The sequence below is a fragment of the Callithrix jacchus genome, chromosome 16, assembly GCF_049354715.1.
Source record: "Callithrix jacchus isolate 240 chromosome 16, calJac240_pri, whole genome shotgun sequence".
Classification (NCBI taxonomy): domain Eukaryota; kingdom Metazoa; phylum Chordata; class Mammalia; order Primates; family Cebidae; genus Callithrix; species Callithrix jacchus.
Genome location: NC_133517.1, coordinates 60,277,670 through 60,304,091, shown reverse-complemented (window position 1 = coordinate 60,304,091; position 26,422 = coordinate 60,277,670). Strand labels below are relative to the sequence as shown.

Here is a 26,422-nt window from a genome sequence, read left to right as displayed (position 1 = left end):
AGGCCTCCCCAGCCATGTGGAACTATGAGTCTATCAAATCTCTTTTCTTTATAAATTACCCAGTCTTGTATATGTTCTTGTAGCAATGTGAGAAGAAACTAGTACAGTAAATTGGTACCAGTAGAGTGGAATGCTGCTGTAACGATACCTGAAAATGTGGGCAACAGGCAGAGTTTGAAACACTCTGGAGGGCTCAGAAGAAGATAGGAAAATGTGGGAAAGTTTGGAACTTTTTAGAGACTTCATGAATGGCTTTGACCAAAATGCTGTTAGTGAGATGTGCAATAAAGTCCAGGCTGAGTTTGTGTCAGATGAAGATGAGGAACTTGTTGGGAACTGGAACGAAGATCATTCTTGCTATGCAAAAAGACTGGTGGCATTTTGCTCCTGCTCTAGAAATCTGTGGAACATTAAACTTAAGAGAGATATGATGGCCGGGCATGGTGGCTCAAGCCTGTAATCCCAGCACTTTGGGAGGCTGAGGCGGGTGGATCACAAGTTCAAGAGATCGAGACCATCCTGGTCAACATGGTAAAACCCCATCTCTACTAAAAATACAAAAAAATTAGCTGGGCATGGTGGTGTGTGCCTGTAATCCCAGCTACTCAGGAGGCTGAGGCAGGAGAATTGCCTGAACCCAGGAGGCGGAGGTTGCGGTGAGCCGAGATCGCGCCATTGCACTCCAGCCTGGGTAACAAGAGCGAAACTCCATCTCAAAAAAAAAAAAAAAAAAAGATATGTAGGGTATGTAGCAGAAGAAATTTCTAAGCAACAAAGCATTCAAGAGGAAGCAGAGGCATAAATGTTTGAAAAAGTTACAGCCTAACAATGCAGTAGAAAAGAAAATCCTATTTTCTGGGGAGAAATTTAAACTGGCCCCAGAAATTAGCACAAGAAATGAGGAGCCAATGTTAAACACCAAGACAATGGGAAATACGTCGCCAGAGTATGTCAGAGCTCTTCAGGGCAGCCCCTTCCATCATAGGCCCAGAGGCCGAGGAGGAAAAAAGATGTTTTTGTCTCTTCTATGGTTTATGTCTGAAAATCTATTTTGTGTGAAGTAAGTATAGCTACCCCTCCTCTTTTTCGGTTTTCAATGGCATAGAGTATCTTTCACCATCCCTTTGTATTTATTGTATGTGTGTCTTTAGAAGTGAAGGGTGTTTGTCATAGGCACCAGAATGCTGAATCTTCCTTTATTCTTCTTTTTTCATTCAGCCATTCTGTATCTTTTGACGGAACAGTAATTCTGTTTACAAGCAGTATGGTTACTGATAAGTAAGGACTCATGCCTGCCACTTCGTTTCTTTTCTGGTTGTTTTGTTGCCTACTCTTCTTTCTTTCTCCCTTTTTTTAGTGAAAGTTATTTTCTCTGGTAGCAGGTTTTAATTTTTTGCTTCTTTATATTTTGTGTATCTTTTGTATGTCTTTTGATTTGATGTTGCACTGAGACCTGTAAATAATGTCCTGTAACTCTTTACTTGAAGCTAGTAATGACTTAAGGCTGATTGCATAAACAAACATCCACACTAACAAACAAGCAAAGATAAATATAGTCAAAAGTCTACACTTTAACTTCTTCCTCCTGCTTTTACAATATTCATTGTTTCTATTTATATCTTATTGTACTTCTTGGTTCTTAAAAATATTTTATAGTTACTTTTTATTGGTTCATGTTTTAGTCTTTCTACTGAAAACATGAGTAGTTTACACATCACAATTACAGTGTTATAATATTATGTGTTTTTCTTTGTATTTACTATTATCAGTGAGTTTGGCATCTTTAGATGATTTCTTTTTTTTTTTTTTTTGAGATGGAGTTTCGCTCATTACCCAGGCTGGAGTGCAATGGCACGATCTCGGCTCACCGCAACCTCCGCCTCCTGGGTTCAGGCAATTCTCCTGCCTCAGCCTCCCGAGTAGCTAGGATTACAGGCTCATGCCACCATGCCCAGCTAATTTTTTGTATTTTGAGTAGAGACGGGGTTTCACCATGTTGACCGAGATGGTCTCGATCTCTTGACCTCGTGATCCACCCGCCTCAGCCTCCTAAAGTGCTGGGATTACAGGCTTGCGCCCCCGGCCTTTAGATGATTTCTTGTTGCTCACTAACATCTCTTTCTTTCAATTGGAAGAACTCCCTTTCACATTTCTTGTAGGACAGGTATGGTGCTGATGAAATCCTTTTAGCTTTTGGTTCTTTGGGCAAATCCTTATTTCTCCTTTATATTTAAATGATATTTTAACTGGATATACTTTTCTTGGATTTTTTTTCCTTCAGCAGTTTAAATATATTATTCTACTCTTTGTTGCTGCCACATGCACAGGAGCTTCATTGTATTTTATTTGTTTCTTTTTTCTTTCTACCTTTAAGGTCCTATCTTTATCCTTGACCTTTGGGAGTTTGATTATTAAATGCCTTGAGGTAGTCTTCTTTGAGTTAAATCTGCTTCATGTTTTATAACTTTCTTGCACTTGAATATTTATATATGTTTCTAGTTTCAAGATGTTCTCTGTTATTATTTCTCTGAATAAACTTTGTACCCCAATCTCTTTCTCTGCCTCCTCTTTAAGGTCAATAACACTTAAATTTCCCTTTTGAAGCTATTTCCTAGATCTCATAGGTGTACTTAATTCTTTTTCTTTTTCTTTTTGTATCCTTTGACCATGTAGTTTTAAGCAGCTTGTCTTTAAGCTTACTAATTATTTGTTCTGCTAGATCACTTTTGCTGGTAAGAGATTCTGATGTATTCTTCAGTATCTCAATTGCATTTTTCAGCTCGGGAATTTCTGCTGGATTCTTTGTAATTATTTTAATCTCTTGTTAAACGTGTCTGATAAAATTCTGAATTTCTTCTCTGTGTTGTTTTGAATTTCACTGAGCTTCCTTAAAACAGCTACTTGGAATTCTCTGAAAAGGTATATCTCTTTCTCTCCAGGACTGCTCCTTGGTGCTTTATTTAGTTCATTTGGTGAAGTCATATTTTCCAGGATGACCTTGATGCTTGTGGATGATGGCAAGGCTCTGGGCATTGGAAAGTTAGTAATGCATTGCAGTCTTCACAGTCTGGGCTTGTTTGTACCCATCCTTCTTGGGAAGGCTTTTCAGGTATTTAATGGACTTGGGTGTTGTAATCCAAAAATTTTTGGTTTATGAAGTCACATCTGCATTAGGAGGCACCCCAAGCCCAGTGATGCTATAGCTCTTGCAGACATGTAGAGATATCATCTTAGTGATCTTGTATAATATCCAAAAGAATACCCTGAATTATCATGCAGTGACTTGCTCTCTTATTTCACTTTCTTCTAAACAGAAAATAAAAATCTCTCTTTCTGTCCTGAGATGGCTGGAAATAGGGAAAGAGTGACATAACCACACCTGTGGCCACCACCATAAGGACTGTGCTGGGTCAGACCTGAAGCCAGCACAGTACTTGATCTCACTCCAGGCCCACAGTTACCACTTCCTGGCTACCACCTATCTTCACTCAAGATCCTAGTGCTTTACAATCAGCAGGTGGCAAAAGCAGCCAGAGTTTTATGCTTCCCTTCATGTGGTTGAGTTCCCCTTGGCTCCAGTTAAGTCCATAGATGGTATACTGGAACCACTGCCTACCTAGAGATGGAAATCTTAGGAGTCTACCTAGTATGCTGTACTATTGCTGCTGAACTAGCATGAAGCCACAACACAAAGTTTTTTCGACTCTTCTCTCCCTTTCCACAAGCAGAGGAGTCTCTCCCTATGGCCATTACCACCCATGCCCATGGAAAGTACTGCCTGGTTACCACTGATGTTGATTCAACATCCAAGGGCTCTTCAGTCAGCTTGCGGTGAATGCTGCCAGACATGGGACTCTCCCTTAAGGCCAATTGGCTTTCTTCCAGACAAGAGCAAGTCCAGATATGCCATCCAAGAGCCAAAGCCTGGAATTAGGGATGCCAACAGCTCACTGGATGCTCCACCCCATATGTCCAAGCTGATACCTAGGCTGTAAGACAAAGTTCCCTTTATTCTTCCTTCTCTTTTTCTCAAGCTGAAGGAGTTTCTCTTTGTAACCACTACATCTGGGAATCTGTTGAAACACACCCAAAGCCATAAGGTCTCTGAGTCCCATCCAGGGCCCACAGCATGTATTGCCTGGGTGTTGCTGCTGATTATTCAGCGTACAAGGACTCTTTAGTCAGCAGGTGATGAATCCTGTCATGACTGCATCTTTCTATTTAACGTAGCAGGTTCCCTTCTAGCCCAGGATGTTTTTAGACATGTTGTCTGGGAGCTAGGGTCTGGAATGCAGGCCTCTTGGCTCTACCTGTGCCCTATTCTACTGTGGCTAAGTTGGCATTCAAGTTCCAAGACAAAGTCTCCTTTACGATTTCCTCCGCTTTTCTCAAGCAGAGAGAAGGAATATCTCCCAGATCTGTGAGCTCCTCTGCCTAAGGTTGGGAAAGGGGTGATGCAGGCACTCCTGTGGTCACCCCAACTGATGTCTCACAGGGCCACATGCCCCCCACGTCCATTGGCTTCAAGCCCAGCACAGCACCAGAACTTGCCCAAGAATTGCAGTCCTTGTGGCCAAGGCTGGCTTTCAAATTTACTTAGAACCTCAGGGCACTTCAGCCTGCACTAGCAAGGCTTACCGGATGTCACGTTCCAGCCACTGAGATGGGTGATCTCCCTCTTGCTAGGGCTAGTCTAAATGCTTCTCCATGGGCACCAGCTGAGTTCTGCTGGGGTTGCTTTCCCCCAAGACAAGGCAGCACTGAGTTCCTATACAAAGTCCAGCCATCAGCCACATCTTTCTTTCTGAAGCTCGCAGATTCTCGCTCCACACCACATGCTTGCTTCTGGGGAATGGAGGCCGCAAATGAAGACTTTCTTTCTTACCACGTCAATGTTTCTTTCTGTGATATGACACTAAAGCCAGGTGCTGTGATTGCAAACCTGATTTTGGTTCTTATGAAGGTACTTTTCATGTGTGGATAGTGGTTCCCTTTGGTGTGCCTGAGTAGAGGGAGATCAATGAAAGCTTCTATTCAGCCACCTTGCTCTCCTTCTAGCTCCTATCTTTATTTTTTATTTCTCTGATACTCTTTCATTATACAGATCTGTGTTTCTGACCTACATAATTTTCTTTCTCCTTAAAGAACTTTCTCTTCTTTCTTGGAAAGAAAGAAGGTCTTTTGGCAATGAATTCTCTTAGTTTATGTTTATTCACAAAAGTCTTTATTTCTCATTAACTTTTCATGAATAACTTTACTGAATGTAAAATTATAGATTGGTGAGTTTTTTCACCTTTTTTAACAATAGTATAAATATTTTAATCAAGTCTCTTTTGCTTACATAATTTGTGACAAGAACCCCTCTGTAATTCTTATTCTTGTTCCTCTAGAAGTAAGTTGTCCCCCACTCTAACCCCTGCTGTCCTCCTGGTTTATTTCAATTGTACTCTTTGCCTTTGCTTTTTTTTTTTTTCTTTTCGTTTTTTTTTTTTTTTTTTTTTTTGAGATGGAGTTCTGCCACCACCCAGACTGGAGTGCAGTGGTGCTATCTCAGCTCACTGCAACTTCTGCCTCTCGAGTTCAAGCAATTCTCCTGCCTCAGCCTCCTGAGTAGCTGGCAGTATAGGCATGTGTACCACACCCAGCTAATTTTTTTCTGTATTTTTAGTATAGATGAGTTTTCATTATGTTGTACAGGCTGGTCTCAAACTCAAGTGATTTGCCTGCCTCAGTCTCCCAAAGTGCTGGGTTTAAAGGTGTGCACCACCACGCCTGGTTAATTGTTGTATTTTTAGTAGAGAAGAGGTTTCACCGTGTTGGCCAGGCTAGTCTCAAACTTCTGACCTCAAGGGATCTGCCCACCTTGGCCTCCCAAAGTGCTGGGATTACAGGCATGAGCCACCATGCCTGCCTGCCTTTGTTTTTCTGCAGTTTGAATATAATATACCTAGATATAAATTTTTTGGTATCTACACTGCATGGTATTCTCTCCACTCCTTCAGTCTCTCTCAGTCTCTCCTCTCTCTCTCTCATCCCCCCCGTGTGTGTGTTCATGCATGTGTGTGTGTGTGTGTGCATGCATGTGTGTGTGTGTGCATGTGCATGTGTGTGTGAATGTGCATGTGTGTGTGAATGTGTGTGCTTTACATTTTCAAATGTTCTTGGTCATTATGACTTCAAACACTTCTGTTCACTATCTTCTTCTGGCATTTCAGTTAGACATATGTTATACCTTTTAAAATTTCTGCACAATTCTTGGATGTTCTGTTCTGTTTTGTATTATGTCTTCTTTCTTACCATTTGCCTTTTAGTTTGGTAGTTTCTACCAACCTGTTTCAAGTTTACTAAGTCTTTCTTTGGTGATGTTCAGTCTACAGGAGAACTCATTAAAAAATTCTTCATTTATGATAAAGTGGATTTTTTTTAAATTTCTAACACTGTCTTTTAACTATTTCTTATTTTCAATTTCTGCTAACACTACCATACTGTTACTTTATATTGTCTACCTTTACCAATAAGCCTCAGCACATTAATCAGAGTTGTTTTAATAGTCTATCTGATCATTCCAACATCTGTGTCAGGTTTAAGTTTGATTCTGATAACTGCTTTCACTTCACACACGTTATATGTTTTTCCTGTCATTAGGCATGACTTTTGCCTTTTTATTGAAAGCAAAACTTGATGTACCAGCTATTAGGAACCAAAGTTAATTGGCCCTTAGTGTGAGGATTTATGGCTAAGAATTTAACTATGTTTAATTTTTATTTTAGTTGAGGTATTAGAGCCTTCCAGTGTTCTTGTTTTTGTCCTTCTTCTTGATGTTAGGTTTCCCTAAATATTTATCCTCAGATAGTGTGTCTTGAAGCTCATTCAGCAGGCATCTACTGTGAATATACTGAAGTCCTATTGGTGTGGTGGTAAGCTGGAGAGAAAAAGGGTTCTATAATCTTTTGATTAACTCTTACTGTTTTAGTACACCAGTATTCCTGGCCTGTGACCTTTGCACATGTTTCTTGACCTTGTTTACATCCTTATATGAGATAGCATGTCTCCAGGGATCTGGAGTAGGAGACATGCTGTTTGTCTAGGTGAGATAAGGTTTCAGTAAAGTTTTGTAACCTAGGGAATGGGCATTCATTATGGACAATACTCTGAATAATTCCCAAGAACTGGCCTTCACCTCCCCCTCCTAGAATTACAAGGGAGTCTGTCTGGCTTCTTCACTATGAGAACCTGGCTGGGTTCCTGTTGCCAAAACTTAGAAAAGTCTCGCGCTCTTCCTAACACAGTAGCCCTCAGTAAATTTCTCATTCTCACAATAGACCAAAAAAAAATTTTTCCCCCCACAGGAAAGCCTGTTTTTGTTTTTATTGGAGGCTCAGGTGGCATATGACAGATCATAAAATGGCTTCAGAGGTAGGGGGGCAGGGGGGAAACAAAAATAAACTGGGGGGGAACAAAACAAGCAGGAGGAGGTAAGAGCTGGCTGGTTCCTTCTCAGCCCGAGTTAGGGGAAGGAGTTGGTATCTCTGAACAGTAAGGATGGATCCCTTCCTTCCACCCTTGATAAGGGGAGGGAAGAGGGAAAAAAAAGCAAAAGGCTGTTGCTTTGACCCTCCTGAGACTCAAGAAAAAGGTGAAAAGCTGGTATCTTGATGCCATGAATCATGGGAAGGGGGGAACAGGGTACTGAGTAGGGTACAGGTCAGTTGGAAAAACTGGCAGATACCAGATGGCAGCTCTGGTTGTCCTTTGAGTTGGAATCACTCCAGGATGGTAGAGGTGAGGTCCCCACTATTGATAGAGCCTGAGGTCTCAGGGGCTGCGGGCTGCCGGGGGCCAGGAGGCTGCTGCCGCCTCCACTGGAAAAACGGGCGGTTTCGCGGGCGCTGAGACTCAGGTCGGGAACCATCCGCGGAACCTTGACTGGGCTTGGTCTCACCATCCCCACCTTCCGTGGTGGGCTGCTGGGGTGGCCTGGGGCGGAAAGGCCTTCGGTACCTGGGCCGGAACCGGGGCGGGGGGACAGGCTCATCTCCCTGGTGTTGGTGCCCCTCCAGTGGGGCTGTCTCTTTGGGTTCTCTCTCATCAGTGCCCTCTATAGGCTGCTGCTGGTTGAGGGGCCGAGGGCCTCTCACGAACCGCCTTCGGTAGAAGAAGGGTGGTGGGCGCCGTCGTCTGGGCCGCTGCCCAGAGTCCTCAGCCCGTTCCCCTTCGCTGCCAGGTTCTGTCCCCGCCGAGGGAACCTCTGCAACCATGGGTGGTGGGGCAGCTGGGCGCGGCCGAGGGATGAATCGGCGGAACCTACGTCGGTTGGGGGCATAACAGCTGCCCTTCACGGGCACCCCCCCAGGCCCAGTTACATTCGCGGCTTCTGGACCCTTCTCTCCTCCCACGACATCAAATTCCACAGTCTCCCCATCTCCAACGCTGCGCAGAAACTTCCTGGGGTTGTTTCTTTTAATAGCTGTCTGGTGAACAAAGACGTCTTCCTTGGTGTCATTCCTGCTGATGAATCCGTAACCATTCCGGACGTTGAACCATTTGACAGTGCCCAGGACTCGGATTGCCAGCACCGGCTTGTCCGCCTGATTCCGTGCCGGGGGCGTGGGGGTTCCCGAGGCCGCGGTCCCCGGGTTGCCAGGGGTGCGGGGACTCGGCGCCGAGGGGGTCCCAGCAGCGGGGCCCGAGGCGGCTCCGCCCCCGCCGCCGCCGCCGCTTGCTTTCTGCGGCTCCCCCGCGAGTACCGGTACCACCACCGCTACCACCCCTGCCGCCGTCGCGGGCACCGTCGCAGCGGGGGCCGCTGTCACCACCGCTGCCGCCTCCACCTCGCTCATCCCGCCGGGTCCAGTACCGGCCCCCGCCTCCGCCGCCGCCGCGCCAGCCCTTCCCCCCGGCTTGCGAACCCGCTGCCCCGCTAGGTCCTCGCGCCCCAGCCTCGCCCGCACACAGAAGAGGAACTGATACGAACTAGGGAGGAAGAGGCCCCTGCTGAGTCTGAGAGCCTCCCGAAGGACGACTCTGAGAGGGAGGATGAGGATGGTGAGCCACAGGAAGCTGAGAAAGATGCAGAAAAGTCACTCCATGAATGGCAAGATATCGATTTGGAGGAGCTGGAAACTCTGGAGAGCAACCTCTTAGAACAACTGAATTCACTGAAAGCTCTAAAACAGCAGCAAGAACGGATCGCTGCTACTGTCACCGGACAGATGTTCCCGGAAAGCCGGAAACTCCTGCGCCTGTTCGGCATTCCCTACATCCAGGCTCCTATGAAAGCAGAGGCACAGTGTGCCATCCTGGACCTGACTGATCAGACTTCTGGAACCATCACTGATGACAGTGATATCTGGCTGTTTGGAGCACGGCATGTCTTTAAAAACTTTTTTAATAAAAACAAGTTTGTAGAATATCACCAATATGTGGACTTTCACAATCAATTAGGATTGGACCGGAATGAGTTAATAAATTTGGCCTATTTGATTGGAAGTGATTATACTGAAGGAATACCAACTGTGGGTTGTGTAACCGCCATGGAAATTCTCAGTGAATTTCCCGGGCATGGCCCGGAACCTCTCCTAAAATTCTCGGAATGGTGGCATGAAGCTCAAAACAATCCAAAGATAAGGCCAAATCCTCATGACACCAAAGTGAAAAAAAAAAAAAAAATTACTGACATTGCAACTCACCGCTGGCTTTCCTAATCCAGCTATTGCCGAGGCCTACCTCAAACCTGTGGTGGATGACTCGCGGGGATCATTTCTGTGGGGGAAACCTGATCTCTACAAAATTAGGGAATTTTGTCAGCGGTATTTCTGCTGGAACAGAACGAAGACAGATGAATCTCTGTTTCCTGTATTAAAGCAACTCAATGCCCAGCAGACAGAGCTCTGAATTGACTCCTTCTTTAGACTAGCACAACAGGAGAAAGAAGATGCTTAGCCTATTATGAGCCAGAGACTAAACAGAGCTGTGACATGTATGCTCAGGAAAGAGAGAGAAGCAGCAGCCAGTGAAATAGAAGCAGTTTCTGTTGCTATGGAGAAAGAATTTGAGATACTTGATAAGGCAAAAGGAAAAACCCAGAAAAGAGGCGTAACAAATACATCGAAAGAGTCATCAAGCCTGAAAAGAAAGAGGCTTTCAGATTCTAAAGGAAAGAATCTACGTGGTGGATTTTTGGGGGAGACCTGCCTCTCAGAATCATCTGATGCATCTTCAAGTGAGGATGCTGAAAGTTCATCTTTAGTGAATATACAAAGGAGAAAAGCAGTGAAAGAGCCAAAATTCAATGCTTCAGCTTCGCAGAACTCACTGAAGGAAGCTCCTGTGAAGTATGGCCTTGCGACCACCAGCAGCTCTAGTGATGACAATGGAGAGGAAGAGAAGACAGTCCTCGTGACTGCCGCATCTGTGTTTGGGAAGAAAAGAGGGAAACTGAGACGTCTAAGAGGAAGAAAAAGAAAAACTTAATTTAAAAATATGTGTCTTCTATAATTAGGTATGACAGCATTTGTAATGAATTTGTTAAGACATAATAAAATTAACTGTATTTGCACAGTCAAAAAAAATCAAATTGCTATTTGATGTTTTTTAACAGCCTATGGCTCCAGCATCTTCTGGTCCTGATAAGCAAATCTCAGCTATCACTCAAAATTTGCCTGACTAGTTACATTTCAGGGTGGTGGTTTGTCATGCAACCCCAGCTCTCTGACAAGTCCAACAAAAGTAGTTTAGTATCAGTTTTTAAGCTTTTTCTTTTAAGAATATGAATAATGAATTTCAAGCTCTAAACATGTTGAAATTGTGCAGTATATGAATTACATCTCAATTAAACTATGAAACATACTAAAAAATATGATAAACAGAAAACAGTTACAAATATGGAGGATCATTCTAATTATATCAATAATCTTAAATAGCAACAATTGTTATTTTATTATGTTTATTTATTTTTTAATGATTAAATATTCCCTCACAAGCCATACTGATTTTCCATTCACAGTGATAACACGAAGTTTACTCTTTTAATGAAAACACTTAAATAAGACGTCAGTAAAGTAGGAGGAAGGTAATTTAGATAGCGTCATAAAGACTGTGCATACTTTACCAAGTTTGGGACACCCTAATTCATATCAAAACAGCCTCCTCCCATCAGACCGGCCTTGCAATATGGCCATTCTGGAACATTTCCCATAATCCTGTCCACTTAGAACAGCTATTCAGAAACCAGGACAATCAGCTGGAAAGTTTAGCCTCCTCTGAGCTGAGAAGGCAGTTCCATAATTCACCCAGTGTCAATGCAAGGTTGTCTCATATCTGCCAAAGGTTGTCTCATATTGCCAGGGCTTCCTGTGGCAGCCAGGCCTGGAGGTCGCTCCAGGGGTCATGAAAGCATAGGTTAATAAGATTGAGGCTTCCTTTGCTTTTCTCTGTTAAAGTTCCCCCATCGCATGCCTGAAGGTTGAAGCCATCAGCAGCAGCACAATTTTCAAAGCTTGACTTTAAAGCCCCAGTGCCAGATAAAAACATCTTCCCAGTGGGCTGAGATCTCAGCAGTAAGTATTCAGAACAGAAGATAACTTCTGGCATTTTGAATATTTTGTTCTCCCACATACAAAGTGGGAAATCATACAGGGTCTAATAAGAAGTATGAATCTACTAAGCTGAGATATGTTTATGTAGAATTTTATATTTTGTCAATGAGAAATGTCTTTGTTTTACATTAATAAAAACTGAAGTACTTAGAAAACGATTATGTTAGAAATGTGGATGTCAAGGGTATAGCATTCCAGGACAGCACTAAGTTCAGACGATATCACTGCACTGAAGGAACTCCACCATTAGGAATTCAACTACGGCCATGGTAGGACTGGGTAAGTAATTTTTCCCAGGATGCATTAATTCAAGGCCACAGGAGAATTGTGCACTGAGCCACGATCTAAGGATAAAGAAATGTTGGTTGTAATGAGAGTTTCAAAGCTGAAGACTTGGGACCAATGGAGAAACTGCTGACTGAAGAAGCTCAGATGGGACTCGATGGGTTGTATGTGGGCAGTGGGTTAAGGAGGAGCTGCAAAGAGTTAACGAGTGGTAAGCAATTACAAGCAACAGGTCATGTGGGAGTTTCTACAGTAGTGGATTACAGGCTTTGGAAATACACGGTTTTAAATCCAGCAGGAAAGCACGGATTTGAATCTTGGTTTTACCTTCTCACAGTGGTCTGAAGTTAAACACTCCCAGGGAGTGAAACTAAGTCAATGTCACTGAAATTATTGGGTATATTGGATTTCACTACCAGATTTTTCTCACAAGACCCTCATTTGTGGGAGCTAGACCCCACCCAAGTCTGCTTTATGTAATCCTCTATCCCTCTTGTGAGCCGCTTTCTCAAAGTCTCCGATGTCTAAATTGATCTGGAGTTTTACAACTTACTGCAGAAGTCAGGCAAGAAGGAGCCACCTGAGAAAGATAGCTACTCTCCAGCTCTGTTGCCCCTACCTTTAATCTCCATCATTTTTACTGTAAGGAGAAAAATATGATATCCTAGTTATTTTCAAACCCAAGCACATTTTTAAGCACAGCTCACCCAGAAATTCAAACCTTCAAGAATACACAAATTAATAAAATTTGTCTGTATCTACTCTTATTCTTTGGAATGTTTGTAGGGAAGAAAATTAATTTTCCTAACTTATGAAAAATTCCCATCTGTATTTTCTGCATATAAGAGTGAAGATAAGCTACCATTTGCTAAGGATGCACTGCATAACATAGTTTTATGTGAATCACATGTATTTTCTCATATAAACTTTATAACTCTCTAGGCAGATTCAGAGACGTGAAGCACCTTACTCAGTTACACAGCCACTACATGATAGAGACAACAGTGCAACCTACCTAGTTAAACCAGACACAGGATCATTTCCTTGTGCTGCCTGTCTGCAGCCAGAGGCATCGGTTCTTGAAATGCACCACTATTTATACTGGAAAGGCTCCCTGTCCATGCTGCCAGAATAGGACCACACTCAATTACATTTCCAGTCAAACTGCCATAAGCTGTTCTGCTGTACAAACTGAACAACAGCCAGGTGCTCAAGAATTACAGATGGTAGTCATTTCACCAACAGCTTTGACCACCTCCCAGCAAAGCATTTATCTTCCACTCCTCAAATGCCAAATGTACACCCCAGTTGTCTTTTGTAACTTGAATCCACATTATTGCTTCCTGAGCAGAGAGACAGGACAGAGACTCACATTTGTGCAAATAACAGAGGTGTAAGGAATCCCAGCATATCTTGGGATCTACAAGTTGCCCTGCATTACTGGAGCAAAGAGTAATGCTTGTTCAATTGTTAAGTTATTTTGACATTATCTGGACACCACCACCACCTGCTCCATAAAAGCTCCATGCGATTAGGCACCTTACATATGTATTTAGGGCTACCCTCTCCCCACCCTGTTTTCTGACCTATAATAAAGCCTGCTATATAGAAAGTGTTCAGTCAAACCATACAATGAATAAACAAAAAAGCACCAGGACAATGGTGGGCAACATAGTGGATGACAATAAAGATTATAGTTCTTAGAGTTTTGATTAAAAAAAACCATAATACTAAGATAGGGAATTTAGGTGAATTCTTATGCAAACAAGTAAGCAGTCACTGAAAATTGCTGGAAAGTGGGGTAGCATGAAGTGATGGTTCTATCATGCAACAAGTGGGGTAGTCCAAAATACATCTCCTAGAATATTCTTCACAACATGGGTTCTCACCAGTTTTGCTGCTGATCTGCTGACTCACTTCACTGGCATGAAGCAGTATTTTGGCTTACAATCGTTCTACCTTCCCCGGACTCTCTTCAGCTTTTCTGGCTCCTGTCTATGTGTGTTTACCTCCATGATGATGAGACAGTGGTTTCTTCAGGATACCCATGTGCTAAGACCCGTGGCAACAAGAATAGGTACAAATTTCAGTCTCATTGTTTGCTGTCAAGTTTATGCTCAAAGGGTTTCAACCTGCTCGCATATTCCCTTCCTGCCTGCCTGCCTGCCTGTGGACTTTAAGCTGCTCATAAAGATTATTTAACCAGATCCACACTAGCATAAGCCAAATTCTCTGTACCAAATAAGTGTGTGTGTGTGTGTGTGTGTGTGTGTGCATCTTTGTGTAGTGATTTTGCTTCTCTGGTTGTTTCTGACTGAGGAATATTAGTTTAAGTATCAGACAAAGTGGTTTGCAGCAATGTCAGATACACATGGGAGAGAGAGGTAATTCTAGAAGGTGAGATTTCAGGAGCCACATGAGAAATTTGAACTGAGAAATGAGTTGATTCACTTCAGCTTGACTGGGTATTGTTTTCAGCCCTGGAGATAAGCCAGTGAATACAACATGGTCCTGTCTTGGCATCAGTGAATGGGATCAATGGGAAACAAGGGTCATGTGTAACACAGGACATACCAGGTAACTGGTGATAGAGGAAAAGCTAAGTTAAAACGCCCAAAGAGTCACAAAATCAAAAGCTAAAAAATGATGACATGTACAAAACAAGACATAGATAACTTTCTTTTTCTCATAGTAAATTAAGGAGAAACCTGTCGTATTCTAGGACATGTATACCCCTAGCTTATATAAAACGTTGAGGTGCAAGAAAGGCATATTTTTTATCTTTTCTATCTGCTTACAGTACCAACCCTGCCATCTTCTGTAGAGTCCCTGGGTCATTAAAGAAGACTTAATGTTCTTTGGAGATGCACCTGATAATTGTCAGTCAGAAAAGGCAAGTAGAGGGCCATGGAAATGAATTAGCACCTCCTGTTACAAGGTTGCCACTTCTCAGTGGTTCTCTCTTTCGAGGCCACCTCTATACGCCAGGAATTCGATGGTTTGGAAGTTAGACTTATTAGGCTAACCTGGCCCACAGATAATCATAAACTACTATGAGAAAAGACTTTTTTTTTTTTTTTTTTGGCAGAGTGAGACTCTTTCACCCAGGCTGGAGTTCAATGGCATGATCTCGGGCCACTACTACATTGCCTCCCGGGTTCAAGCAATGCTCATGCCTCAGCCTTCTAACTAGCTGGAATTACAGGTGTGCACCACCATGCCCAGCTACTTTTTGTATTTTTAGTAGAGACAGCATTTTGCCGTGTTGCCCAAGCTGATCTCAAACTCCCGGTCTCAAGTAATCCACCAGCCTCAGCAACCCAAAGTGCTGGGATTACAAACATGAGCCACTGAGCCCTGCCAAAAAAGACATTTTTAATTTGTCTAGATTCAGTAAACGAAAGGAGAGGTGTTCTTCCTGAAGTCATCCTCTCTGGAAGGCCCAGACATCTCATGGCCCATGAAAAACACGTAACATATTCTAGCTATAATTGTTGTTACGATTATAATTAAAACTTTAAGGAGTGGAAAGTTAGCATTTTCCACAAACATTTGAAGAATAAAAGAAGTGTAATAGAGTGGAAAGAATTTGCATTTTGAAATTTGAGAGAGAATGTGGTTCAAATGTTTGCTTTACATGACTTGGAGCCGTCGGGTCTTTCTTCAGTGAAAAGGGAATGCCACTGATGGTGTTGCAAAGACTTCAAGACCTACGGACTCTCCATGCATTGTAACACTTCATGTGGAGTTAACATTAAATGTATTTTTTTCCCTTTAAATCTCCATCATCACCCCACATCCCTATTCATTTCCCGTTTGGAAAAGTCACCTCTCTGGGAGGCAAATTCTCATCTATAAAATACTTCTGTGAAGAAGTTTTAAGGAATAAATGTGCTGATATATTCACATATAAGTGATTCACAAGCATTTAATCATATGGCCCTAGATTGGCTTTTAAGAAAGCATCTCGTCCTCTAGGAAGAAGGAAAAGCATCATTTGCTTATTTGCACAGATTGGAATATTCAATATGTAGATGCATTCACCCTTCCATTAATGGCTAAATGGCCTTTTTTATGAATTAAGGGGATAGGTGAAAGAGGTAGCAGTATAAAATAAAATTGTCTCAAAAATGTCATCACAATACAATAACCAGTTTTATTAAATCATTAAAAATTCCATGTAATTTGGGATGAAGCAGATAGCCTGCTAAGAAAAACAAAATTAAAATAATTGTAGATACAGAAAAAATTGGGTATCTCTTTTACCATTTAGTCGTTTCTAATCTGAGGAGAGTCCTTTTAAACTGGTCATCTGCATACATAGTCTTAGAAATAACAATGCATTGAATCACAGTTTTAACATCATCTGGGATAGGAAATGAACATTAATGTGCCACCCAGATCCTTCTTTGAGGAATAACAGGATTTGTCCCTCAGCTGCTGGGAGTGCTGTCAGTGGAAACCTATCTGTTGTCAGCCCCCTGTGGGAATTGTTTCAGATGGAGAACACAAGCTTTCTCAAAATCACACCCCCTTCCTTGGTCATATCATATTTAATGACTGTTGGAGCAAAGATAAAAATAACAGCTCCCCCAATCCCAACTCAGAACAACTCTGAAGGGCCATCAAAGCATCAGAATTCCATTGAAATTGAGAACCAATGAGATTACTTCAGAAATTCACACTTCCTTTTACCAAATCCTGCTTTCTCTAAAGTTCCCTTCTAAAGCAGTTTATCCCTGAAACACTTCCTAATAATCTTTCTACACGCTAACACCTATCTAAGAGTTTGCTTCTATAGACATCCACAGTTGGTGTTGGGAGTGATCTGAGAAAGCTGATCCTGGGATGAGACTTGGAGCTGCAGCACCTATTCCCTGCTGACAATGAGGATTCCATCACAAATCAGGACTTCACAAAAAGTAGCAGTGCATTTATTAAATGTTTTGTTGGTATTGAAGCGGAATGACATGCCAATAGAAAGCAATTCATTATCTGGTACAATAGACACGGTATTTGAAAAAATACAGGGAAAATAGTCATTATGAAAACAATGAAATTGGGAAGCTATAGCTAAGCCCAAGTCTTGCTTAAAAAAAAATAAATAAGAAGAAGCTGAGACTGTTTAATCAGCAACTAAGAGCTTAATGTGAAAACCAGAGGGTCTCTTTGAAACACAGAGAGGATATCATCTCCTGCAGCTGCATGGCAGAGAAAGCTGCAGACTTGGTTAATAACTTAATTGTAGGAGTAGTCCAACTCCAAAAATAAACTCCCAAATGGGAACATCTTTTACGCCATTCCAGAATTCTGGCTGTGATAGAAAGATTCTGATACATCTTAGCTGATGCATGAAAATGTTTTGAATCTGTATGTTCCCCTGAATCTCCTGATCCTGCAGAAGTACCTGCTGTCCTATTGCTAGAAGGTGATGGAGAAACTTCTTCCTAGAAGGATGTGTCCCTAAGTAGATCTTCCCTCAACTCCTCTCCTATATGCCAGGCCAATAACTAGGGCTAAGTCACAACATATGCTGATGGGACATATTGGTCCTTGTAAAGAAAGAAAGAGTCTAGGCATCAAACTGCAGGACCTAATGAATGCCCGCTGACAGCCTTTGGCAAAGGTCACATGGGTTTGAATTCTGAGGATGCTATAAAAAGAAAGGGGGCAGAATTTAAGATTAAATAAAGGAGAATTCATGAGTTTGAGAAGACTCTTTCAAGTTATAGAATTTAATGTCTCAGCAAAGTCCCCAGTAGATAGTGCACACATGCTCCAAGGGTAGATCTGGATGCATGGTAAAATTGGTGGCTCACGTCCTTAACTAGAAATGCCTGAACTGCTCTGCATATAGTTCCAGATATGATAAAAGGGATGATACAAGTAGGCATCATGAAGAGCATATATTGTGTAATGTTGGAACCACTACTTCTCCCTGACCTCCAACAGATGATTCTGTTCCATGGAAGAGCTGGAAGACGTATCATTTATCAAAATAATAAAGAATGCACAAATAGGAGGTACATCACCGCCCTGAGAATTTTAGTAATGGCTCTTTACATCAGGCTGCTGCTACCAAAAGGGCATTGAATAATGAAGCTCACTCCTAGAGATGGGATTAATACAAATGGAGGCCAGGTTGCAGCATTGAACCTTCAGAAATCACATGGTTATATGAAGTCAAGATCTTTTTCTCAAGAATGAAGGACTTAATCCCCCAACTGCAAGTCCAATGACACATTTACTTCCCAAAGTGACCTGCCTTCAGTGACTCTTGGACATGGAGATATCGTGGGTGAACCTCCTTATCTCATCTTGGAACAACTCTAAATGGTCATTTGGGATTTAAAATTTCCACAGGGCTGGCTGAGGACTGCACCGAGACTGCACTGAAGGTCACTTCTCCTCCTGCCTGAACATACTTTTTAATCTTTGTCTCACAGTCATTAATTCCACAATTGTAAGAATTCCTTAACACAAAGCTCACTCATGGAAATCTCTCTCCCTTCCTCAGGAAAGACATTTGGTAACAAATAAATCTACGTTGATGGGGCTGTCCTATCTTACACATGTGTTTTTGTCTTAGTTTTTCAACTGTCTAAAGAACATTTGTACCTCTGTGTTTCTAAACACTTATTTTTTTTATTTATAACACTATAAATATGGTGTGATTTTTAACTCTTTCCTTCATGTTGATTTTATCCATTTATTTTTTAGTATAATAATAATAATGAAGTTTAGCATTTGATGAATTATCATTTTATGCAAGATGCTATGCTAAAATGGAAAAACTCACCTTGGGTCCTCATGCATCCCAGATACTTACAGAACTTGAGCATTCAGGTATATTACAACCTCTCTTTGTTTCTGTTTACTTAACTGTAGTTTAACAGAGGATGCCTCCCTCACAGTAGTGGAGGGGTTACATTTATATGGCAAGAACCTAGGTACCTTTTTAAATGGTATAAGGGACACCAAAGACCCACCATTGTCATAGGTTTTGGTTAGCCATGAAAGCAACATCGGATCCGTGTGGCAAAATAACGAATATAAAAAGGCACTCACATTAGTAATAATGCATATAATTCTTTAGTTCCTTTCTCATCCATAACTAGGACATGAGCTTTGGAATCTGGAAAAAGTTAGACTTGACTTCTACCTCTGCCACTTAATTTCTGGATGAATGTAGAAAATCTAGATCGACCCTATTGAGATTGATTTTTTAAACCTATAAACCTATAAATAAATGCTATTTATTTTACAACATTTTTGTAAGGCCCGAATGAGGTAATATATGCAAAGTACTTAGTTAGCACGTAGACTTATTTATGCTAAGCCATAAAGGAATGAGAACAATTATTGGTTTTATTCTACTAATTGCTGCTATTACCATAAATCTTTACTCCATACCTCTGAGATAGATGGGAACGAGATTATTAGTCCCATCAAGGACAGAGAACAAGATGTGAAGTGATTAGTCATATACCTAGGAAGTGGTGAAGCTGGGTTTTCAGCCAAACTCCTTCATCCTCCTGTATGTGCCATGTTCATTCCATTAGGCCTGGACCTATAGCAGACTTGGGATCTAAATGATATTACTGAATAGAAGTTCAGGTTATGTTGAGTGTTAAGGTGTTGGGTGACGAAGATGTAAAGAGTCTTAGCCCTTAACTTCGGGAAAACATTTTAGTTTCTTGGGGTTCTCTATCATTCATCCCAGTGGTTGATTTAATGCCTCAATCTTCAGCTGTAACTTCACTTCTGATTTCACAGCAGTTTCCTACATTAACCTCTTTTCTCATCTCAGCAATTGCTCTCTTGTTGATGCCCTTTAAGGAATATCTTTTATTGAGAGTTGTTTGGTCTGACCTGACCTGGGAAACAACCGCCCCTCACAAGCCAAAGAGGAAATAAGGAACAACAACATATCTTTGATTGTCTGGTACACATTATAGGGGTTATCATGATGATGCTTAATATAAACACCCTGTGTCAGAGAAGAAGGAAGGGAGGGAGGGAGGGGAGGGAGGGAGAGGGAGGGAGGGCAGGCTAAATATAAAGGTCTAGAGTGGGAAATAAACAAACAGTTTAAGAATCCTTTTTAAATGCCTGCTATTTATTTTCCAGCATTTAATGAAATGTCATGGCATTAGGGAACAGGCTGTTTGTAAAATTTCATATGTTCCAACCTCCTTAAGACAGGTCTGCTTATGCCTCTTATCCCAGTATAATTATTAAGAATGTCCCTTTTCACTCTCACAAGGGTCCTCTATTGGTCTAAAAGTTCTATGGTCACTCCATATATACTTGACCAATTGCAGACTATGTTAGTATACAATTGGCCAAGAAGAAGATATGAAATATTTAAGACAAACAGATGTCAGCTTCCCTGAGTCCCTCATACAACTGCAGCACTTCGTAAATAGCATCCCTTTTAATTAAGACACAAGTAAGGACAATATAATGCTTGTTATCTGGATTTTTCTTGGCTGTGTTCCTGGATACCCACTGCTGTTGCTGTTGCAAACCTTCATCTCCGCAGCCTAAAGGAAACTACCAACTTGCCCAAATGTGGCAACCCTGGAGGTCTGCAATATACAACCATGAGTCCCAGGTCATTTATATTTTTCCTTCTACCAAAGCCTGTGTTTGTGGAAGGAGGTGGGAGGAAGGATTTACTAGAACTAGGTCTATAAACCCAAACTCGGAAAATGACTCAGACATTCTGCTTAAGGCTGTGATTTGGAACTCCAGCTGCTTTCCTCCAGATGCTGTTTTGGAGAGTTCAGCCTGATCATCAAAGGTTGTTTCAAAATTTAAATATGATTGCCTTCTTTACATCCACAAGCTAGTCTTCAAATGATTGACCTGAGGTGAATTTTGTTTTGGCTTCTGTTTATGGAAGATGCTACAGAAATACCAAAATGGGAGCTTTGGGCTTTATTTGGCTTTTACCCAGTATCAGATATAGGTGCTGAGGGCTGGATGCACTGGCTCATGCCTGTTGTCCAGAACTTTGGAAGGCCGCAGCAGGTGGATCACTTGAAGTCAGGATTTCGACACCAGCCTAGCCAACATGATGAAACCCTGTCTCTACAAATGGAAAGAAGGAAGGAAGAAAGGAGGGAGGGAGGGAGGGAAAAGAAAGAAGGGGAAAGGGAAAGAAAGCAGGGGAAGGAGGGAGCGGGGGAGGGAGGGAGCGAGGGAAGGAGGGAAGGAAGGAAGGAAGGAAGGAAGGAAGGAAGGAAGGAAGGAAGGAAGGAAGGAAGGAAGGAAGGAAGGGGAAAGACAGAAAGAAAGAAAGAAAGAAAGAAAGAAAGAAAGAAAGAAAGAAAGAAAGAAAGAAAGAAAAAGAAGGAAGAAAGAATGAAAGAAAGAAAGAAAGAAAGAAAGAAAGAAAGAAAGAGAAAGAAAGAAGGAAAGAAAGAGAGAAAGGAAGGAAGGAGGGAGGGAGAGAAGGAAGGAAGGAAGGAAGGAAAGAAGGAAGGAAGGAAGGAAGGAAGGAAGGAAGGAAGGAAGGAAGGAAGGGGAAAGACAGAAAGAAAGAAAGAAAGAGAAAGAAGGAAGGAAGAAAGAAAGAAAGAGAAAGAAAGAAGGAAAGAAAGAGAGAAAGGAAGGAAGGAGGGAGGGAGAGAAGGAAGGAAGGAAGGAAAGAAGGAAGGAAGGAAGGAAGGAAGGAAGGAAGGAAGGAAGGAAGGAAGGAAGGAAGGAAGGAAAGAGAAAGGCAGGCAAGCCAGCTGGGCATGGTGGTGCATGCCTGTAATTCCAGCTACTTGGGAGGCTGAGGCAGTGAATCCCTTGAACTTGGGAGGTGGAGGTTGCAGTGAGCAGAGATCACACTGCTGCACATCCATCCTGGATGACAGAGCGAGAATCTGACAACAACAACAAAAAAAGTAAGCACTGGCTCTCAAATCTGTCATTTCTGCTTCCAGCCCATAGTAATATTCATTCACGTTCTTACTCTCTTCTGTGGTTCGCCAAATATTTTCTGATTCCGAAGAGGACTGAAGGGAACTGTGAGATAAAGGAAACTGCACTGCTACCCACCCAGCTACTTCATCTCGGGTGTGCTATTCCTTTAGCATTTAGATATGTTTCCTTTATTTAGTCACATTGTCAAAGCCTAGCTGTCCATGTTTTTCAAGTGAACTTATCCCACAGCCTTCTTTGGGTCCTCTCGGGTACAGACTTTCCCTTCCAGCACATCCCTCAAGCAGCCTCAGGTGCAGCTTCTCCAGTAAATGTGTCCAGCGCCCCTCCCATGTACACCCTGCAGTGGCTCCCCACCTTTGTGGTATAAAGCAGTTTCTTAGCCTGGCACCCCAGTCCTTTGAGCCACTAAGACTGTTGCCATTTCTGTGCTGATGTTTACTTCCTCCTGACATATGCTTCATGCTCTGGCCCACTGGATTTTTTTTTTTTTTTTTTTTTTTTTTTGAGATGGAGTTTTGCTCTTGCTGCCCAGGCTGGAGTTGCCCATGGCGTGATCTCGGCTCACCGCAACCTGCCCCTCCCAGATTCAAGCAATTCTCCTACCTCAGCCTCCCAAGTACCTGGGATGACAGGCATGTGGCACTATGCCCAGCTAATTTTGTATTTTTTTGTAGAGAAGGGGTTTCTCCATGTTGGTCAGGCTGGTCTTGAAATCCCGACCTCAGGTGATCCACCCACCTCGGCCTTCCAGAGTGCTGGGATGACAGGCACGAGCCACCGTGCCACGTCTGGCTCACTGATTTTTTAGTGTTTCTTTCCCTGAATATACAGTGGGGCTTATTCCTCCATTTTTCTGAAGATGTTCTATGGGGATGGGGAAGGAGAGAGAAAAAAAGATGTTGTTCCATGGGAAGTATAGACTAAGAGCAGACCTGATGGTACAGGAAAGTGCAAAACCTCAGGGTCCTGCAGAAGTTACATGAGCAAATTCAAGAAAAGCACGTATGTAAAGCAGAGCTCGGGACTGAAATACTTAGAGAATAAAGGAGGACTGTCATTCTTCTTGTGCGTTCTTGTCAAGGTCATTGGTCACTAATGAATCCATGTTGACTCACTCCACCTGTGACAGTGCTACAGAGAAGCTTAGAGAAATCATCCACCCTCTCCTGGAACCATGTGGTAGGAACTCAGAGCATTGTGGACTGTCTGAGTCTGGAATGGCTCTCCCTCAACAGCATTGGGACAGTCTAAAAGTGGGACATAAGCCAGCAGTCAGAGCTTTCTACTTCCACTGACTGAGAAGACCCCTTGCCCCTCACTAAGGGACAGATCTTTCCCATTTTCAGAGACTACATTTCTTCCTTTCTCTGGGAAACCTTCTTTGATTTGCCTTTCAGCAAAAATTGTGCATTTCCTTTGAAATGACTTTTGCACATTTAATACAGCAGTATTCACACTCAATTGCAAAATAGCTTTATGTTTCTCCTTTTCTACTGGAGCATTCAGGCAGGAGAGTATCAACTAGTCTCCCTTTTTTCAGTGCCTAACATAATGTCTGGCTGATATGGTCTGGATGTGTCCACACCCAAATCTCATCTCGAATTGTAGATCCCACAGTTTCCACATGTTGTGGGAGGGACCTGGTAAAAGTGAACTGAATCATGTGGGCAGTTCCCCCATACTGCTCTTGGGGTAGCGAATAAGTCTCACGAGATCTGATGGTTTTATAAACGGTTGTGCCTTTCACTCGGCTCTCATTCTCCCTTGTCTGTCACCGTGTAAGACATGCCTTTTACAATACTGTGAGTCTATTAAACATCTTTTTCTTTATACATTACCTAGTCTTGGGTATGTCTTTGTCAGCAGCACGAAAACAGACTAATTCACTGGCAAAGTTGATGGCAGTTTAGTGCTAACTACATGAACACACACACACACACACACACACACACACACACACTGGAATTTAAACTGAGGTCTTAAGTATATATATTCAAGTGGAGGAAATAGAACACACATGCAAGAGAGAGTCACTTTCTGAAAGAGCTGAAGACCATTTGATGGACCACCATCAATTTCATCAAAGAAAACAGAACAGAGAATTGACAGCTGGAAATAAAAGACTGTAGGCAAGGTAATGATGAGGCAATTACCCTGGTTTGAACTCAAGGTCTAAACTTTTCTAATTTATTTTAATGAAACACTAGGTTCTGCCTACGTAAATCATGTATTTCTATTATATGGTTAGTTATAAAATGCCTATTTGTATAGCTGAAAAGGATGTCTGGCAGCAAGCAGGTGCTCATGGGGATAATTTGGGGTCCAGACAGATTATCTGCATTGACAGAGGAAGAGAACTTGCAGCATTTTAATGAAAATTTGAAATGAAACTAAATTAGGTATTAAAGCCAAGCATAATTTCTCAAGCTAAGAATAGGAAAATAATATATTGAGTGGAGTTCTTTATAGCTTAGAGACATAAGAATAAAAGTTTAACACAATTAAGTTATTCTCGATGTTACTCTTGAGCTGGAGATATTATCTCTTTCTTACCCTAATTGAGTTTCTCAATCTTAGTTCCATTAATAACAGTAAGACTGAGATACTGGTCAAGTTGAAAAATGACCATAAATGTTCTCTTATTCTGTAGAGGATTAGGCACTTCCAATATGTACAGAATGATGATAATACGACCCTTGTTGACCTAGTCCTAAAGGAGAAGACGAATCAAAAGAAAATATTTTAAAAATAATATATGCTAACTCTTTAAGTCTTAGATACAATTCCAGCCTGTTGGGCAACTTTTGATTAACCATTATTATGTGTGAGATACTTGGCAGGTGCTGTGAATGAAAAGCAGTGAAAAAGAAATAAGTAAAATCCAACAAAATGTTGCCTCTATCCACTTAACCACCTAAAAGCAGGCAAAGTAGGAAGAAAGACACATAAGACAGGAAAGAAATGATGCAAGTAGTATATGTTGTACACTGTAATCAACATGTGCAAAATGTTCTGTCGAGTCCCAAATGTAGAAATAGCCAGCTTTTCCAAGGTGGAAAGGGAAAGGAGGGTGGCATTGGAGCAGATACCTTACAGGATAACCAAGTATTTGAGAGAACAGTATATGCCACCCAGAGTATCTTCTGACAATTCCAAGAAAATATGCTAGTGGGTAGCAAAGCAACATATGTCTTAGGTATGTTCAAGGAATCTAAATGTCATGGTGAGTCTAGAATCGTGATGAGAGTGGGTGTGGCAGGGTCAGTGCAGTGGCTCATCACATCCCGTATCACTTCTCTATTCTAGGCATGTGGACAACCACTTCCCAGTCCCCTTGCTATTCGATAGAACCACATGACTATTTGTAACCCATAAAATCAGAGCAGGAGTAATGTGTGCTATACCTGAACTGTGACTTTGAAAAGCCCGTTTTCCATATATCCCTCCAGTGCATTTCTTCCCCTAATGCAGTGAGCATGAGAGCCTTTGAAATGAGGGTATCAACAGGTTAGGGTAGGTTGCTTCTTGAGTCACCATGTGAAGGCCAGTTGCATAGAGAGTCATCTACAACAGAATTCATGTAAACGGCATCGTTAGGTGGTGCTTTGTGTTAAGCAATCGAGACTGAGGAATTGTTTGTTACTAAAGCATAAAGTTATCTTATCCTAACTATTAGCAAGGGTGGTGGTAAAAGTTGAACCCAGAGAGAAAGGCAAATGACATATCATGTAACAATTCAATAAGCTCTTCTTTGACTCCTTAATGAGAACTAATTAGTTTGTCTGATGCTTCCCAAGAGTATCACTGGTTTTCTATTCCGCACTTATTTTCTTCTGCCGGCCCTATTGTTCCTTATTGGTCTATTTTTCTCATTATATTACATGATAACATCATTCAAGTTATGTCTAGTGTAATAAATGTCCTGGATAACAAATACACTAACATTTGAATACCATTCACTACTAATATGCAAATATGGGGCATGACAAGAACTGTTCCGGATTGCCAAAGAGGAAGGTGGAACCAGCCAGATGATCTATGCAATTGGAAGATTCAAAAAGGCTTTCTGCTTTCAAGTGAACATTTAATTCCTAAGGACAGGAGTCTTTTTTTTTCCATAACTTTTTTCAGGTAAAATTGATATAACAAAAACTATGTATAACTAACATACAATTTGGTGGGTTTGGGCATAGGCACACACTCATGTTAATATAACCAAGATCAAGGTAATAAACATATATCACATCCAAAAGTTTCCCTGTGTAGCTTTGTAAGTTTTCTTTTCTTTTCCTTTTTTTTTTTTTGTTTCATTTTTAATTTTGTGAAAGCTGTTAACATGAAATCTACCCTCTTAACCTGTTTTTTTTTTTAAGTACACCATCATTTCTTGTTAACTATGGGCTCTATCATGTTCAGCAGATGTCTGGGACTTACCTTGTATTACTGCAACTCTATCTCTATTAAACAATAATCTGCTGTATCCCTCCCCCCCATCCCCTGGTAAACAATCCTCTGTTGTCTACTTCTACAACTTTAACCATATTAGATGTCTTATGTAAGAGGAACCCAACAATGTTTGTCATTCATTGACTCGCATTTTG

General features: G+C 41.7%; 2 pseudogenes across 1 annotated transcript; one reads left to right on the top strand and one right to left on the bottom strand.

Annotated features, from left to right (window-relative positions):
* Positions 1–7,334: 7,334 nt before the first annotated feature.
* Positions 7,335–8,898, bottom strand: LOC100393847 (Y-box-binding protein 2 pseudogene; annotated as a pseudogene). Its single transcript, XR_013527795.1, has one exon. The product of XR_013527795.1 is annotated as a Y-box-binding protein 2 pseudogene (transcript).
* A 49-nt stretch (positions 8,899–8,947) lies between these two features.
* On the top strand, positions 8,948–10,690 carry LOC100393484 (DNA excision repair protein ERCC-5 pseudogene; annotated as a pseudogene).
* The last annotated feature ends 15,732 nt before the right edge of the window (positions 10,691–26,422 follow it).